General features: G+C 43.2%; 1 long non-coding RNA gene across 1 annotated transcript in view; it reads left to right on the forward strand.

The window, feature by feature from the left end:
* Positions 1 to 17,847, forward strand: part of LOC143773983 (uncharacterized) — a 136,767-nt gene that overhangs the window by 108,142 nt on the left and 10,778 nt on the right. The window contains exon 3 of the long non-coding RNA XR_013215444.1: positions 13,981 to 14,106. This is a non-coding gene — a long non-coding RNA (uncharacterized LOC143773983). The remainder of the gene's footprint in view (positions 1 to 13,980; positions 14,107 to 17,847) is intronic.

The raw sequence follows: 17,847 nt of genomic DNA on the forward strand, positions 1-17,847 counted from the left end.
GACCGAAGCAACATCCTACTGAGGCGCGTAGCCGGTGGCCGGAAACGCAGAGGAAGTATTGAGCTCCAGGCCTTACTTCAAACCTACGGCAGGACAGTCAGTTATAGGAGGGCTGTCTCACCCAAATCACCTAAGCAGACATAGGGGGCAACAGTTGGAGAGGGGCTACTGTTGTGAATTTACCTTTTGGCTCCCTCTAGTGGCTACTAGTGTTTTTACTCTGGGTATGTCTATCATCCCTTGTATGCTCACCTGGGTCGTTAGGTCAGGGGTGTTGCTATATTAGCTCCCTGGACCTTCAGTTCTATGCCTGGCAACGTTGATATCAGAGCTAATCTGTAGTGCTCTTGTCTACTGATCCTGGTTCCTGCTTGATTAAGCTAAGTCTGCTTTCTTGCTTTTTGCTATTGTTTTTGTTTGCATTTTTGTCCAGCTTGTACATAATTTGTATCCTATCCCTGCTGGAAGCTCTAGGGAGGCTGGAGTTCTCCCCCCGGGCCGTTAGATGGTTCGGGGGTTCTTGAATCTCCAGTGTGGATTTTTGTAGGGTTTTTGTTGACCATATAAGTTATCTTACTACATTCTGCTATTAGTGAGTGGGCCTCTCTTTGCTAAACCTAGTTCATCTCTGTGTTTGTCCTTTCCTCTTACCTCACCGTTATTATTTGTGGGGGGCTTGTGTCCAACTTTTGGGGTCTATTCTCTGGAGGCAAGAGAGGTCTTTGTTTTCCTCTTCTAGGGGTAGTTAGTCCTCCGGCTGGCGCGAGACATCTAGCGACCAACGTAGGCATGTTCCCCGGCTACTTCTAGTATTGGCGTTAGGAGTAGATATATGGTCAACCCAGTTACCACTGCCCTATGAGCTGGATTTTTGTACTTCGCAGACTTGATGATATCTCTGAGACCCTCGCCATTGGGGTCATAACAGTTTGCCAGGCCAGTATTAAATGTTAAATGCATTGCAGAAGCGGGATTATAAGAAAGAAAGTTCTGAGTTTTTTTTTTCTCTTTCTCATTTTTTTTTCTTTTCCCCTTTACCTCTGAGTGGCTTGTGATTGGTGCAGACATGAATGTCCAGACCTTGATTACAAGTGTGGACCAGCTTGCTGCTCGTGTGCAGGGCATACAAGATTATGTTACCAGAAATCGTATGTCAGAACCTAAGATACCGATTCCTGAACTGTTTTCCGGAGACCGATTTAAGTTTAGAAATTTCAGGAATAATTGTAAATTGTTTTTTTCCCTGAGACCCTGTTCCTCTGGAGACTCCGCTCAGCAAGTGAAAATTGTTATTTCTTTTTTACGGGGCGACCCTCAGGATTGGGCTTTCTCGCTGGCGCCAGGAGATCCGGCATTGGCTGATATTGATGCGTTTTTTCTGGCGCTCGGTTTGCTTTATGAGGAACCCAATCTTGAGATTCAGGCAGAAAAAGCCTTGCTGGCTATGTCTCAGGGCCAGGACGAGGTTGAAGTGTATTGCCAAAAATTTCGGAAATGGTCCGTGCTGACCCAGTGGAACGAGTGTGCATTGGCTGCAAATTTTAGAAATGGTCTTTCTGAAGCCATTAAGAATGTGATGGTGGGTTTTCCCATTCCCACAGGTCTGAATGATTCTATGGCCCTGGCTATTCAAATCGACCGGCGGTTGCGGGAGCGCAAAACCGCAAATTCCTTCATGGTGTTGTCTGAACAGGCACCTGAATTAATGCAATATGATAGAATCCTGACTAGAAATGAGCGGAAAATTCATAGACGCCAGAATGGCTTGTGTTACTACTGTGGTGATTCTACACATGTTATCTCAGCATGCTCTAAAGGTCTTACTAAGGTTGTTAGTCCGGTCGTCATTGGTAATTTGCAACCTAAATTTATTCTATCTGTAACTTTGATTTGCTCACTGTCATCGTATCCTGTCATGGCGTTTGTGGACTCAGGTGCGGCCCTGAGCCTTATGGATCTGTCATTTGCCAAGCGCTGCGGATTTGTTCTTTAGCCATTGGAAAATCCTATCCCTCTTAGGGGTATTGATTCTACGCCATTGGCAAAAAATAAACCGCAGTTTTGGACACAGGTTACCATGTGCATGACTCCCGAACATCGGGAGGTAATACGTTTTCTTGTTCTGCATAAAATGCATGATTTGGTTGTTTTGGGTTTGCCATGGTTACAGACCCATAATCCAGTCTTGGACTGGAAGGCTATGTCAGTGTCAAGTTGGGGCTGCCATGGAATTCATGGAGATTCCCTGCCCTTGTCTATTGCTTCTTCTACGCCTTTGGAAGTTCCGGCGTATTTGTCTGATTATCAGGATGTCTTCAGCGAGTCTAAGTCCAGTGCACTGCCTCCTCATAGGGAATGTGACTGTGCTATAGATTTGATCCCTGGCAGTAAGTTTCCTAAGGGGAGACTGTTTAATCTGTCGGTACCTGAACATACCGCGATGCGTTCATATATCAAGGAGTCTCTTGAGAAGGGGCATATCCGTCCTTCTTCCCCTCTTGGTGCGGGATTCTTTTTTGTGGCCAAAAAGGACGGATCTTTGAGGCCTTGTATTGACTATCGGCTTTTAAATAAGATCACTGTCAAATTTCAGTATCCTTTGCCGTTGTTGTCAGATTTGTTTGCCCGGATTAAAGGTGCCAAGTGGTTCACCAAGATAGACCTTCGTGGTGCGTACAACCTTGTGCGCATTAGGCAGGGCGATGAATGGAAAACCGCATTCAATACGCCCGAAGGTCATTTTGAGTACTTGGTGATGCCATTTGGGCTCTCTAATGCACCTTCAGTTTTTCAGTCCTTCATGCATGACATTTTCCGGAAGTATCTGGATAAATTTTTGATTGTTTATCTGGATGATATTCTGGTTTTTTCTGATGATTGGGACTCGCATGTGGAGCAGGTCAGGATGGTTTTTGAGATTTTGCGTGAAAATTCTTTGTTTGTAAAAGGCTCAAAGTGTCTCTTGGTGTACAGAAGGTTCCCTTTTTGGGGTTCATTTTTTCCCCTTCTGCTGTGGAGATGGATCCAGTCAAGGTCCGAGCTATTCATGATTGGACTCAACCCTCGTCAGTTAAGAGTCTTCAGAAGTTCTTGGGTTTTGCTAACTTCTACCGCCGTTTTATCGCAAATTTCTCTAGCGTTGTTAAACCGCTGACGGATATGACCAAGAAAGGCTCTGATGTAGCTAACTGGGCTCCTGCTGCCGTGGAGGCTTTCCAGGAGTTGAAACGCCGGTTTACTTCGGCGCCTGTTTTGTGCCAGCCTGATGTCTCACTTCTCTTTCAGGTTGAGGTGGATGCTTCGGAGATTGGGGCAGGGGCCGTTTTGTCGCAGAGAGGCCCTGGTTGCTCTACTATGAGACCTTGTGCCTTTTTCTCTAGGAAGTTTTCGCCGGCAGAGCAAAATTATGATGTGGGCAATCGGGAGTTATTGGCCATGAAGTGGGCATTTGAGGAGTGGCGTCATTGGCTCGAGGGTGCTAAGCATCGGGTGGTGGTCTTGACTGATCACAAAAATTTGATGTATCTCGAGTCTGCTAAACGCCTGAATCCTAGACAGGCCCGCTGGTCATTGTTTTTCTCCCGTTTTGACTTTGTGGTCTCGTATTTACCAGGTTCTAAGAATGTGAAGGCCGATGCTCTGTCTAGGAGCTTTGTGCCTGATGCTCCTGGAGTCGCTGAACCTGAGGGTATTCTTAAGGAAGGAGTTATCTTGTCAGCGATTTCTCCAGATCTGCGACGTGTGTTGCAGAGATTTCAGGCTGGTAGACCTGACTCTTGTCCACCTGACAGATTGTTTGTGCCTGCTAAATGGACCAGCAGAGTCATTTCCGAGGTTCATTCCTCAGTGTTGGCAGGGCACCCGGGAATTTTTGGCACCAGAGATCTGGTGGCCAGGTCCTTTTGGTGGCCTTCCTTGTCAAGGGATGTGCGGTCATTTGTGCAGTCCTGCGGTACTTGTGCTCGAGCTAAGCCTTGCTGTTCTCGTGCCAGCGGGTTGCTCTTGCCCTTGCCTGTCCCGAAGAGACCTTGGACACACATCTCTATGGATTTCATTTCGGATCTCCCGGTGTCTAAAGGCATGTCTGTCATCTGGGTGATATGTGATCGTTTCTCCAAGATGGTCCATCTGGTTCCTTTGCCTAAGCTGCCTTCCTCTGCTGATCTGGTTCCTGTGTTCTTCAAGAACATGGTTCGTTTGCACGGCATTCCTGAGAATATTGTGTCGGACACAGGATCCCAGTTTGTTTCCAGGTTCTGGCGATCCTTTTGTGGTAGGATGGGCATTGATTTGTCGTTTTCGTCCGCTTTTCATCCACAGACTAACGGACAAACGGAACGAACTAATCAGACTCTGGAGGCGTATTTGAGGTGTTTTGTCTCTTCTGATCAGGATGATTGGGTGACCTTCTTGCCGTTGGCTGAATTTGCCCTTAATAATCGGGCTAGTTCTGCCACCTTGGTTTCGCCATTTTTCTGCAACTCCGGTTTCCATCCTCGTTTTTCCTCGGGACATGTGGAGTCTTCTGACTGTCCTGGAGTGGATTCTGTGGTGGATAGGTTGCAGCGGATCTGGAATCATGTGGTGGACAACTTGAAGTTGTCACAGGAGAAGGCTCAGCGTTTTGCCAATCGCCGCCGCGGTGTGGGTCCCCGACTTCGTGTTGGGGATTTGGTATGGCTGTCTTCTCGATTTGTTCCTATGAAGGTCTCCTCTCCCAAGTTTAAGCCTCGATTCATTGGTCCTTACAGGATATTGGAGATCCTTAATCCTGTATCCTTTCGCCTGGATCTTCCGGTGTCGTTTGCCATTCACAACGTATTTCATAGGTCCTTGTTGCGGCGGTACGTTGTGCCTGTGGTTCCTTCTGCTGAGCCTCCTGCTCCGGTGTTGGTTGAGGGCGAGTTGGAGTATGTGGTGGAGAAGATCTTAGATTCTCGTCTCTCCAGGCGGAGGCTTCAGTACCTGGTCAAGTGGAAGGGCTATGGTCAGGAGGATAATTCCTGGGTGGTCGCCTCTGATGTGCATGCGGCCGATTTAGTTCGCGCCTTTCACGCCGCTCATCCTGATCGCCCTGGTGGTCTTGGTGAGGGTTCGGTGACCCCTCACTAAGGGGGGGGTACTGTTGTGAATTTACCTTTTGGCTCCCTCTAGTGGCTACTAGTGTTTTTACTCTGGGTATGTCTATCATCCCTTGTATGCTCACCTGGGTCGTTAGGTCAGGGGTGTTGCTATATTAGCTCCCTGGACCTTCAGTTCTATGCCTGGCAACGTTGATATCAGAGCTAATCTGTAGTGCTCTTGTCTACTGATCCTGGTTCCTGCTTGATTAAGCTAAGTCTGCTTTCTTGCTTTTTGCTATTGTTTTTGTTTGCATTTTTGTCCAGCTTGTACATAATTTGTATTCTATCCTTGCTGGAAGCTCTAGGGAGGCTGGAGTTCTCCCCCCGGGCCGTTAGACGGTTCGGGGGTTCTTGAATCTCCAGTGTGGATTTTTGTAGGGTTTTTGTTGACCATATAAGTTATCTTACTACATTCTGCTATTAGTGAGTGGGCCTCTCTTTGCTAAACCTAGTTCATCTCTGTGTTTGTCATTTCCTCTTACCTCACCGTTATTATTTGTGGGGGGCTTGTATCCAACTTTTGGGGTCTATTCTCTGGAGGCAAGAGAGGTCTTTGTTTTCCTCTTCTAGGGGTAGTTAGTCCTCCGGCTGGCGCGAGACATCTAGCGACCAACGTAGGCATGTTCCCCGGCTACTTCTAGTGTTGGCGTTAGGAGTAGATATATGGTCAACCCAGTTACCACTGCCCTATGAGCTGGATTTTTGTACTTCGGAAACTTGCTGATATCTCTGAGACCCTCGCCATTGGGGTCATAACAGGCGACTCTAGGGTCCCAGAAGAACTCCAGGCCTACCCGTCATACGGGTGCGTCCTAGCCATATCATCTGGGGGACGGAGAAGAACATCAGAATCAGTTGTGAGGGAACTTCAGAAACAGACACAACAGTTGTGAGGACTATCCCGTGGTGCTAAGCAGGGAAGGACTACAACACACAAGCGCTAAAAGGTAGGCACAGATTTCCACCTGCAAAGGGAACTCTGGAAGTGCCATCGGACCGGCCGGTCTCAGACAGCCCTGTTAACCGTAATCTGGATTGAGGATCCTGAAGCCTTCAGTAAAGAGGTAAAGAGACTGCAACCTGGTGTCCTCGTCATTCATCGCGACCTGCACCACACCACATCATTCTCAACTTTCACTGGACGCCCCTCAGCAGGGTCACGGACCGGGTCTAGCCACCGTGACAATCCCAGAACCGAGACAGAGAGGCCCGGTACCGGGTACCCCTCGGCCCTGCGGCAGTGAGGGCGCTCCATCATCATTTTATAGTATGGGCAATTGCGGTAGATAGAAGGATACAACCCATCAACTATGATACATCTAGAAAGTCCTTAGAATGACCGTCCATGCCAAATCATATACAAAATAATAGCTAAGAAATATACACTTTATTAAAGCAATCAACTCTACAAACATGACATCTTAGAGTACAACCAGAGCCATCAGAACTTGAGAATGTCCACCACAATGCACAAACCACATTGCACTTGAGTCCTTGAAAACTTCTCCAGAACACATCCACAATAAATTCTAAGACTTGTTCACATCCTTGTTATAAACCTGGATTCTTTTACAGAGTTTAGGGTAAGCACTGGCAATTTTGTGGTGTGGAGTCACCAGGGACCACCACAAATATGGCAGGATTGTGTTTAATGTTTCCCAATTAACCCCCAGCAAACAACAGATGCCGCGTACGTTCACTGCACAAAAAAATTCAGTGTCTTTAGAGTTCAAGCAAAGTGGATGGGATTTAGGCTACGTTTCCACAATGAGTTTTTGGTGATTTCCTTACGCTGCCTATTTTCGAAAAAATGCATTTAACCTATTTTACTTAATGGGTGCAGAAATGGTGCAGAAAATCTGCAACATCAAAAACTCACCAATTATTATGGAAACATAATAAATGTGTGGATTTTTCACATAGACTTGCAGTATATGCAGAAAATCTGCAGGTAAAAAACACACGTGTGTTATGTATACGTTTCCGCTGAGGAAAATCACTAAAAACGCTTGTAATCCACACATGATTGTACCAACAAAGTTTTGTATAGTTTTCCATAAGCAGGTATTGACACAGTCAAGTCTTGGTCTCCCCCATCTATTTTGAGACCTATTGGCATGTAGTGAGGTTAATTGATCGCATCCCGATTGGGTACACCTTGTCGCGGTTGGATGGCTTTTGCACTCTTTTGATCAAAATAGTTTCAACTAAGCACCGTATGCAATTTATATGTACTATTTATTTATTTATTTACTTACCTACTCCAGGGTATTTGGTCCTTTTGGTTTTCATCATAGGTTTTGTCTGTTAAATGACCACAGTGTGAATATTCACCTACACATTGCACTTATTCCAACAAATGTGCTGGCCCATTTCCTCAGTTTTGCTTTAGATTCTTGTACTTTTTGCATACAGGGGCCTGGCACCCCATTTTTGGGCTGTGCATTCAGACTATGTAGCTTTCTATGGGCAGGTGTTGATACAGTCAGGCCTGGGTCCTGTTCTGCTCCCATTTATTTTGAGGCCTACTCGCTTATTAGGATGTGAACTACAAAAGTTAAGGAGCAACCTGATTGGGTACACCTTGTTGCGGCGGGATGACTTTTGCAATCTTTTAATCAAAATTGTATAAATGAAGTATCCTATGTTCTAAACTGTACTAAAAAAAGATTGTCTTAAAATACAAGGGACAAAATGTAAATTTTATTATGGTTTTTAAGTTAATGTAAAAGGAAATATAAAGGGAAAATGTCTCCTTGCTGTTTCTACTTCTGTCTCTGACTCAAACAACTGCCACGTAAACTGCATGTATGTTTCCAGCCCAGGGTAGGTGATAACTTGCTGCTGGGAACCCCAACAATATTTGAAAGGAACATTGTATTGCGACGATGGAGTGACTGGAGCTGCGGTCAAGAATGTCCACCATAGCTTCATTAATGGTCTATGGCACTGATGGAGATAGTTGAGTATATCTCTCGAATATCTGTCGTAGTCCTTTGCAAAGCCATATTTTCTCAGACTGTTTGGAGCTCCAGTGGTGGATCCCCAGCAATTAGTAAGCTATTACTTTTCCTTGCCCAATTGGTAGAGTTACTTCAGGATATGTTTTGAAGTTTAATTTAAGTAAAATTACCGACGTCTCTTATTAATACTCAACCCAAATTTTCCCAAAATGCAAATATAAGGAACAAGTTATTTTACAGTGAAGAAATACAGTTGATCCTGTTCTATATATACCCTGAAACACCTGTTCACACTTGAGCAGATTCCCGAACATAAATTAACATTAAACAGAGCTAAGGATAGAAAACCACAAACCAGGCAGTCGTCTGTCTTCTGGGAATGAAAATGGATGGAAGGCTGAATAACTTTTATCCAGTCCCACATTAAATACTTCAGTTATTCAGATGAAATGTGGTTTCCACCATGAAAGCCCATACTGTGTGTCTCATTAATCAAAGACATGATAGACTAATTGCAGGAGTAATCTTTGGATGAAATTATATTTCCTACATTTTTTTGTAAGATATCGTTTTTTGAATCCCATGTATTTGGGCCGTCTCGTATTTCATATTTAGTAGCAAAAAGTGCCACTTTCATAAAGAGATAAGAAACAGGAGGCTGCAGTCACACTTCAGATGGAAACACGTACTACATGCCAACGTTGATGTTGGCATGTAGAGATGATTACGTCCTGCCCCCAATCACAACTGGAAACGCCCCCTAATCCCACCCTAGAATAAAAACGGACCGCCCACCAGGAACTATAGAACAGGTTTTAGGCCACTTCTCCCCAAAAACTTTTCAGAGAGAATAACCTTTATCAAGCAACAAGTAATTATAGCTATTGCCTTTAGCTCAGGCCCGTACAAGCATCTAAAAGACAGCAGTGAGGTGCTCTTGAGATGCCAGTGGGCCCCCTACCTACTGAAATACATTTTTGTGCAAATATCACTTGCATCCGATTTTGCAACTTTAGTGTGCCAATGTTAAGATTTATTTTGTACACAGACAGTTTGGATGCGTTAATACGTGGCGGACATGCTGTTTATGGACACTCCACAGAAAAAATGCACAGCGGTCTCGATTGCCAGAGCGTTTCATTGTAATTTATAAAAATTTGTTCCGATTTTGACCAAATAAGCTGCAGGGGCCGAGCGCTGCGAACCATCAGGAGCATGTTCATTCTGTCACCGAAATGCTGCGGATATTCTCAATTGGCCACAATGCAGAAACTAGTCATAATTAAAATCTGAAATTATTCAAATGAAATCTGCAAAAAAAATCCACATTTCTTTCCTCAACTAAATTGGTAATACAGCAAGTTTGCAATATCTGAACTTAGCCTTACAGAGTAAGGCCGGGGTCACACATGCGTGTTTTACGGACGTAAGAGCGCAGAAACTACGTCCGTAAAACTCGCAAAATAAACGGCACAATTATTCTCAATGGGCTGCTCCTATCAGCCGTATATTACGGTTCAGTATTATACGGCTTTCTACGGCCGTACAAAATCGCAGCATGCTGCGTTTGTCAGCGTATTGCGCAAAAAATTTGCCAATGAAAGTCTATGGGGGCGAGAAAAATACGGATTCCACACGGACCAGCAGTGTGCATTGCGAGAAATACGCAGCGGTGTTAATTGCCGGCTTTTCATTTCTCCTGCACAAACCCGACAGGATATGAGACATGGTTTACATACAGTAAACCATCTCATATCCCCATTTTGTTTGCATATTCCACACTACTATTGTTAGTAGTGTGTATGTGCAAAATTTCAGCGCTGTAGCTGCTAAAATAAAGGGTTAAATGGCGGAAAAAATTGGCGTGGGATCCCGTGCAATTTTCTCCGCCAGAATGGTAAAGCCAGTGACTGAGGGCAGATATTAATAGCCAGGAGATGGTCCATGGTTATTGGCCCCCCCGTGGCTACAAACATCTGCCCCCAGCCACCCCAGAAAAGGCACATCTGGAAGATGCGCCTGTTCTGGCACTTGGCCACTCTCTTCCCACTCCCTGTAGCGGTGGGATATGGGGTAATGAAGGGTTAATGCCACCTTGCTATTGTAAGGTGACATTAAGCCAGATTAATAATGGAGAGGCGTCAATTATGACACCTATCCATTATTAATCCAATTGTTTGAAAGGGTTAAAAAAACACACACACACATGATTTAAAAGTATTTTAATGAAATAAACACAGCGGTTGTTTTAATAATTTATTGCTCTCTCAATCCATTTGCAGGCCCTCGCTTGACAAAATAATAAACGCACAATATACATACCTTCTGATGTCCGATCACGTCCCACGAGGTAATCCATCTGAAGGGGTTAACTAATATTACAGGCACAAGCTGCGATAAACCACTTGCTCGTGCCTGTAATCCCCGGGTGCTGAAAGGAAAGCAGAGTGATCTATACTTACATTCAGTCGCGGTGATGCGCCCCTGCTGGATGTTCTCATGAACTGCAGCCTGGGAACTTTTTCCCACGCTCCAGGTCATATGAGGACATCCAGCAGGGGGCGCATCACCGCGACTGAAGGAAATGTAGGTCAATGACCTACATTTCATTCATTTGCCGGGGATTACAGGCACGGAGCACAGCTGCATTTGCAGGGCTCCTGCTTGTAAATTATTTTAACCCCTTCAGATGGATTACATCGTGGGACGTGACGGTTCAGCTGAGGGTATGTATATTGTGCGTTTATTATTTTTCCAAGCGAGGGCCTGCAAATGGATTGAGAGAGCAATAAATTATTAAAACAACCGCTGTTTATTTCATTAAAATAATTTTTAATAATGTGTGTGTGTTTTTTTAACCCTTTAAAACAATTGGATTAATAATGGATAGGTGTCATAATTGACGCCTCTCCATTATTAATCTGGCTTAATGTCACCTTACAATAGCAAGGTGGCATTAACCCTTCATTACCCCATATCCCACCCCTACAGGGAGTGGGAAGAGAGTGGCCAAGTGCCAGAATAGGCGCATCTTCCAGATGTGCCTTTTCTGGGGTGGCTGGGGGCAGATGTTTTTAACCACGGGGGGGCCAATAACCATGGACCCTCTCCTGGCTATTAATATCTGCCGTCAGTCACTGGCTTTACCATTCTGGCGGAGAAAATTGCGCTGGAGCCCACGCCAATTTTTTCCGCCATTTAACCCTTTATTTTAGCAGCTACAGCGCTGAAATTTGGCACATACACACTACTAACATTAGTAGTGTGGAATACGCAAAAAAAAAAGGGGGATATGAGATGGTTTACTGTATGTAATCATGTCTCATATCCTGTCGGGTTTGTGCAGGAGAAATGAAAAGCCGGCAATTGAATTACCGGCTTTTCACAGATATCGCGCTGAATGAAATCTAAATACAGAATATATATATATGTGTCTCAATGACATATATATATATATATATATATATATATATATATATATATATATATATATATATATATATATATATATACTGTATATATGTTTTCCCGAACATTTGAGCACATAAATCCATTAGATGTCGGTTTTGCAAGCCTGCGCGAAAATCTCGCAGTACGGATGCCATACGGATTACATACGGAGGATGCCATGCGCAAAATACGCTGACACACCCTGACTATGGAACAATATTTTGGGAACATTTCTCCGTATTACGGCCGTAGTACGGACGTATAATACGTGGCGTATTGTCTTACGCCAAGTGTGACGCCGGCCTTAGTGTTGACAGATCTGGCTAAGTTGTTTTCTTTAACATATGGATGAGTTTTCAAAAAATCACACTCACAATGTTGGTGTGAGAACAGGTTACTGTAATCGGATAATCAACCAGCATAATTTATTTGACTAACACAGAAATAACATCTACAGTATCTATCAGTATACACATACAAGTAAGCACTATATTATGGGTAAAAGTATCAAGATCAATATAGTATGCTATGATACTCTCAGAACACATCAATGTGACTAAATATAAATATAATATCTATGCAATGTTCTATTATATACACTGTTCTTATTATCTAAAAGTTAATCGATGGTTGATGAGTAATACTTAGCATTTATGTCTCAGCTTAACAGGCACCACTCTCAACACAAGGTCCATCCCCATCGTAGTCTCTTTAGTCACCTCTTATCGCTACACTGGCCCTAACGGAGGTCACCGGTATTTCCCACTAGACCGCAAGTGCTAGATGTATGAGTCGCTGGGTATACAGTGTACTCATCACACTGGCCTTCTTCATTCTCTGAAGCACGGCCCTGGCCAACAACCTTATGCTGGAAGTAACGACCCACTGGAATGGTCCTAAGTTATAGCCGAATTGTCTCCTGAGTTTTGTTCAGATCTGGTCACGAATTTCTAATGGCGCTGGTCATGGATCTTCCTCATACCTCAGGCCTCTTCAGCATCTGAACACTCTTGGACCCTTCTGTGGCAATGGTGGCCATAGACCCACTTTGCAGCCACACAACCTGGTACATGTTCTGGTGCCAACTCCCTCAATCTCGGCCAGGACAGGCCTTTTATAATTAGTAACTGCAACACAACTGTCATCTGACCCCGTGCTTTCTCAATCCCCTTCCTGTGGGAACACACACTTCACCCTTAGGTTCCAACTAATTCTTTTTACTACTCGTCTTCTCTCTTGTTTGCCTCCATATGGGTGCTGGTTGCACAACGCAATTCCTGCATGCAAAGTCAGTGGAAGATCAGCAGCATGTCACTGCTGTGTAGATTACCACTGTAGTCTGGTATGTATAATTAAAGATTAACTAAACTTTAGAAACTTTTTTTTTTACATTTTAGACACTTAAAAAAGCACTGCCATCAAAATTTGTATCCTTTTAGCACTGTGTACTTACAATTGCTAATTTTGCCCTTCTCCCCAGCTAATTCTTCTCTTTTCCATTAGGTCTATGTCGTAACATGATTACAAACTGACTAGTTGAATCCTTCTAAGTTCTATGTAGCAACAGGAGGTCAATTTTCTCTGTATGGCTCATGAGTCGCTGCAAAAGTCCCTGACGGCGGAGGAGAGAGCAGCTGGGTCAGGAGTTGACAAGAGGAATGATAAATGCAGGGACAAGAGACTTCCTGTTTATGTATAGAACAGAAAAGAGAAGAATTAGCTGAGCAGAAAGGCAAAATGAGCAATTGTAAGTACACTGTGCAATATAATATGAATATGATGACTGCAATATATCAAGAGGATAAAAACCTTAATGTGAGGAATGCTTCTTGAAATGTTCTACTGATTGATAAAAAGACCACTCCTTCCAGAGCATTCACACAGCGCAAAGTACAGACACAGATTTTCTGCCGAATCCATACTGCGAACAGTTAGGAGCTGTGCACTTTTGCCTCCTGAGCTGCACACCTCTGAGTATTCTTTCGAGCAATCGGCAAGGGTCTCCGGACCTATAACTCCCACCAATGAGCAATGAATTTAAGGGCCTAAAAAAATTAATAATTCCAAAGTTTAGCTACATTTTAATGCTAGGAGGCACTGGCGACAGGCTACCATCCAGCACATGAAGCTTTCTACATTTTAAGGCAAAATCTCTAGTGAATTACAAGTCTTTTATAACAGCTTTGTTGCATTTACAATTAACTACATGTTTTCACGTGTAACATGGCTCCATGGTTACAAATTTGCTTTATGAGTAATGTGTGAATCGTTAGCATTGCATCTGTTAGTATGACTTACTTTGCACATGGTGCGTTCGGCATCACTGAGATGTGCATTTTCACAGTTTTTTTCCATGTCTGTGTGGGTGGGCTGAGTATTAGCTTGGCTAAGACTTTGGTGTCCGTCCTACTTCTAACAGCTCATAAATAGCTTTATGTTCACAGATCTGAAACAATGCATCCCTGTCAAGAATTCAATTACGTTAATAGCATGCCTATGTCTAACAGAATTTCAACTGTAAAGTCAAGAGATACAATTGGAATCGTTGCCTATGGACAGTCCAAGCCATGGTGAGTCATCCTTGCAGCTTCTTCTTCTGCTTCCCTCTGCATACTCAATGCTACTTTGCACTCTACAGGGTGGGCCATTTATAAGGATACACCTAAATAAAATGGGAATGGTTGGTGATATCAACTTCCTGTTTGTGGCACATTAGTATATGGGAGGAGGAAAACTTTTAAAGATGAGTGGTGACCATGGCCGCCATTTAGAAGTCGGCCATTTGGATTAAACATTATTTTTTCTAATGGGAAGAGGGTCCTGTGACAATTGAATCTCATTGAGAATTTCACAAGATGGTGTGATTGGTTTTAACGTAACTTAATTCTTTCATGAGTTATTTACAAGTTTATGACCACTCATAAAATTTGTTCAAAGTGCTGCCCATTGTGTTGGATTGTCAATGCAACCCTCATCTCCCACTCTTGACACACTGATAGCACCACCGCAGAAGAAATGCTAGCACAGGCATCCAGTGTCCGTTGTTTCAGATGCTGGGGTCATCTGAAGGCAATTGTCTATGCTGTGAAGATACAAGATGTGCAGCATCTGAAACAACAGATACTGGAAGCCTGTGCTAGCATTTCTTCTGCGGTGTTGTGATCTGTCATTGGCTACAGCAGAACAAAGTGAAGGTTCTGGAGTGGCCATCTCAGTCTCCTGACCTCAATATCATTGAGCCACTCTGGGGAGATCTCAAGCGCACAGTTCATGCTAGACAGCCCAGGAATTTACAGGAACTGGAGGCTTTTTGCCAAAAAAAGTGAGAAGCTTTACCATTTGAGAAAATAAAGAACCTCATCCACAAATACCACAAATGGGGCATGTGAACTTTTGATCAGGGTCATTTGGATGTTTTGGGTTGTCATTTTGATTTAAAAAGAGAAAACCCAGTAGTTTGACAATAAATAGATTCACCCAACCACTAACCATGAGTGGAGAAAAAGTTTTGGTGTTATCATTCAAATTCTCTAAAAAAAAAAGCCAAGAAAGCAAAAATTCTGCCGGGGTATGTAAACTTTTGAGCCAACTGTAGTTTAGAACCAACTTCCGATGGCAGAATGTGTTATTGCAGAACTTGTGGTGGTCTTTATAGTTCTACTATTATAAAGCTTTGTTACTCACCACAGCTGTCACTCAAGGAGGAGAGCCCACCCAACCAGAAATCAGGAAATAAGGAGACTGTAAGCAGACCGCACAGCTTTGAGCTGCTCAAGAGACAACACGAGACAAATATGTTCTCTAATCACAACTCTCACTTTCCTGAGCTGTGTGCTTGTTCATAAGCACTTTTATCTCTATATGCAAATAGGCTTGAAAAAGGCTTATAGCTGAAACGTCACCACGCCATGTGGACCTAATAAAGTCCACCTTATTTTGAAACTACTTTTTGGAGTGCTGCCTTCCGTTTTTTACTACTATATGTTGGCAAGTATTGATTGATTGCTGGGAGACTTTGCACCCATTTAACTTTTAGTGCTATTCCATTTTTTCTAACTATCTGCAAATATAATGATAACAGTGTAGACTCAAAACGAACACTGACAGACATTTATCATGCTGTAGCAAGACCGAGCTCCTGACCAAAACAGTTGCTCAAGGAAGAGCCTCACCCCCCATCAAGCAACCAAGAAGTAAGGAGACTGCATAACTCTGACCTGCTCATGAGACATCTTGAGAATAACCCTTTAACAGGCTCTCATGGTGACATTTGCTATGAGACCCTTTTTCCTCAGCAGCAGGTACTTAGATATTTTGATTCCTAGATCATGTCACATGGTGATATGCATTAAGTGCAGGGCATGAGCAAAATAAAAAATAAATCGAAAAATACATAAAAATTGAGCATCTGTTCGTTTTACGGTTGTAACTGACCCTAAGTGCACATGATCAGAGAGCTTCCATTGTTTTATAGATTGTGTGTCTAAAAGCAGCATAAACCTTCCATTGCTGTATATAAACAAATTAAAATTTCGAGTATTTAATGAGCAAAGATGTCACATGAGAGCCGCACTTCCTATCTAGCACGGATCGGTAACTGACTCCACTATATTGCTATATTAATCATTGGACTAGCCATTATTTTATACCATCAGTGCCAAGTAAGATGGATTATAATGCATTATTTACTTTCCTTTGTAGCTATGCACATTTAACTTTGTAGGCATAACAAGCCTCGGATCAGAGATGCTTCCAATTCAATTCCATTGCCGGAGGCGTAATGATATAATGTGATCAGCACATGGATATACGACTCCACCATCCGGGCGCAAACTAAAGTATCAAGTACCCTTGCCATAATAGTTAATCCTCCATAAAACTAATATCTGAGACTATCACAGGAAACCATTGCCAGATAAAGGTCTTTAATGAAATGTAGATATCTTGTATAATAAATTGGGATCTAATCTGGATGCTACATACAGAAGTATATATTATTCTTGTGTTTTATAAGGCCATTATATTATGAGTGAGGTCCTATTGGAAAAGCTATAACCGACAATGGTGATAATAACTAAAACCCAACAATTTACCAATAATCAGTGCGCATTGGCATCATGGTTCTGATCCTACCATACAGATGTAGAATTAGACATACCGACATATAGCACAGCCACTCCAATACAGTGCAAACTAGTGTCCTGATTAAAGGGGTTGTCTGCCCTTAGGCTGCCTATGTGACTGCTAACTTGTGACTCCTCACATTGGGCTCACTGTGCGCTGTGAGGATTCTCCAGTACTGGAGTGAGGAACGACATTCACGAGACCGCAAGTATGTGATTTTCCACACATGAGGTCATGTACAGACTAGACATACATGACCTCACTCAATCCAAGGCCGGGAACGTCTAGTTGGAATGTGGATAGAAATATGCAAATCGCATGACCACCAACTCCCGGTGCTAGAATCTTCACAGCACGCAGTGTGCACAATGTGAGGATTCACAAGTCTGCAGTGGCCTAAGGATGGACAACCCCTTTGAGCAGTGCTATGATTATTATGACATGACAAACTGCACAAGGATATTGTTAATATACTGCACAGCCTAGTATGCGCGTCAGTGATGGTATTGATCATTTACGTCTTCCTACATGTGTAGTTGTGATGGTTGTGATAGATCAGACTTTAAAGGGATTCTAAGGATACGTCATGGAAGATATTATTTCAAAGCATTTTCTTGCGTATACAGCACTGAAATTTCCATCAAATTTACCTCCAATTAACGTCGATGAGAATTCTGTGCTGTTGAAACAGTGCAGATTTGGAAAAGCCACAGGATGTATGATAAGGGTATAATTGCTGCGTGTTTGCCCAATAATACCCTGTGCGATAAGCTCCAGAAATCCCCTGTGTGAATGGAGCCGTAGTGTATATTCTAGATGACTAAAGGAGCTGCTATTTTATTCCAGGCAAACTACTGCTTAATTCAAATGGTTAATTTTTGGACCCTGTAGGTAGGTAATACTTGTATTTGGTGGTACAATCCCTGACATGAGATGGATACTGCGCAAATGCCGGCAGATATTACAATCTGCTGTAAGCATAACAAACTCTTCTCTGGAATTGTTCACACTACAAATGCTGCTTCATCAAAGCTTATCTTCTGTACAAACAACTTTGCTATGGGCCCCATAACAGCCACATGGGATGCCTGTATTGTTTGAATGCCCTTGAAGTGCATCAATAAAACCTATACCTTGTGACAAGTAATTTCGTCACTTATTTTTGGTACAGTATGTACCTTGGAAGT

This window comes from Ranitomeya variabilis, chromosome 5, assembly GCF_051348905.1.
Source record: "Ranitomeya variabilis isolate aRanVar5 chromosome 5, aRanVar5.hap1, whole genome shotgun sequence".
Classification (NCBI taxonomy): Eukaryota; Metazoa; Chordata; class Amphibia; order Anura; family Dendrobatidae; genus Ranitomeya; species Ranitomeya variabilis.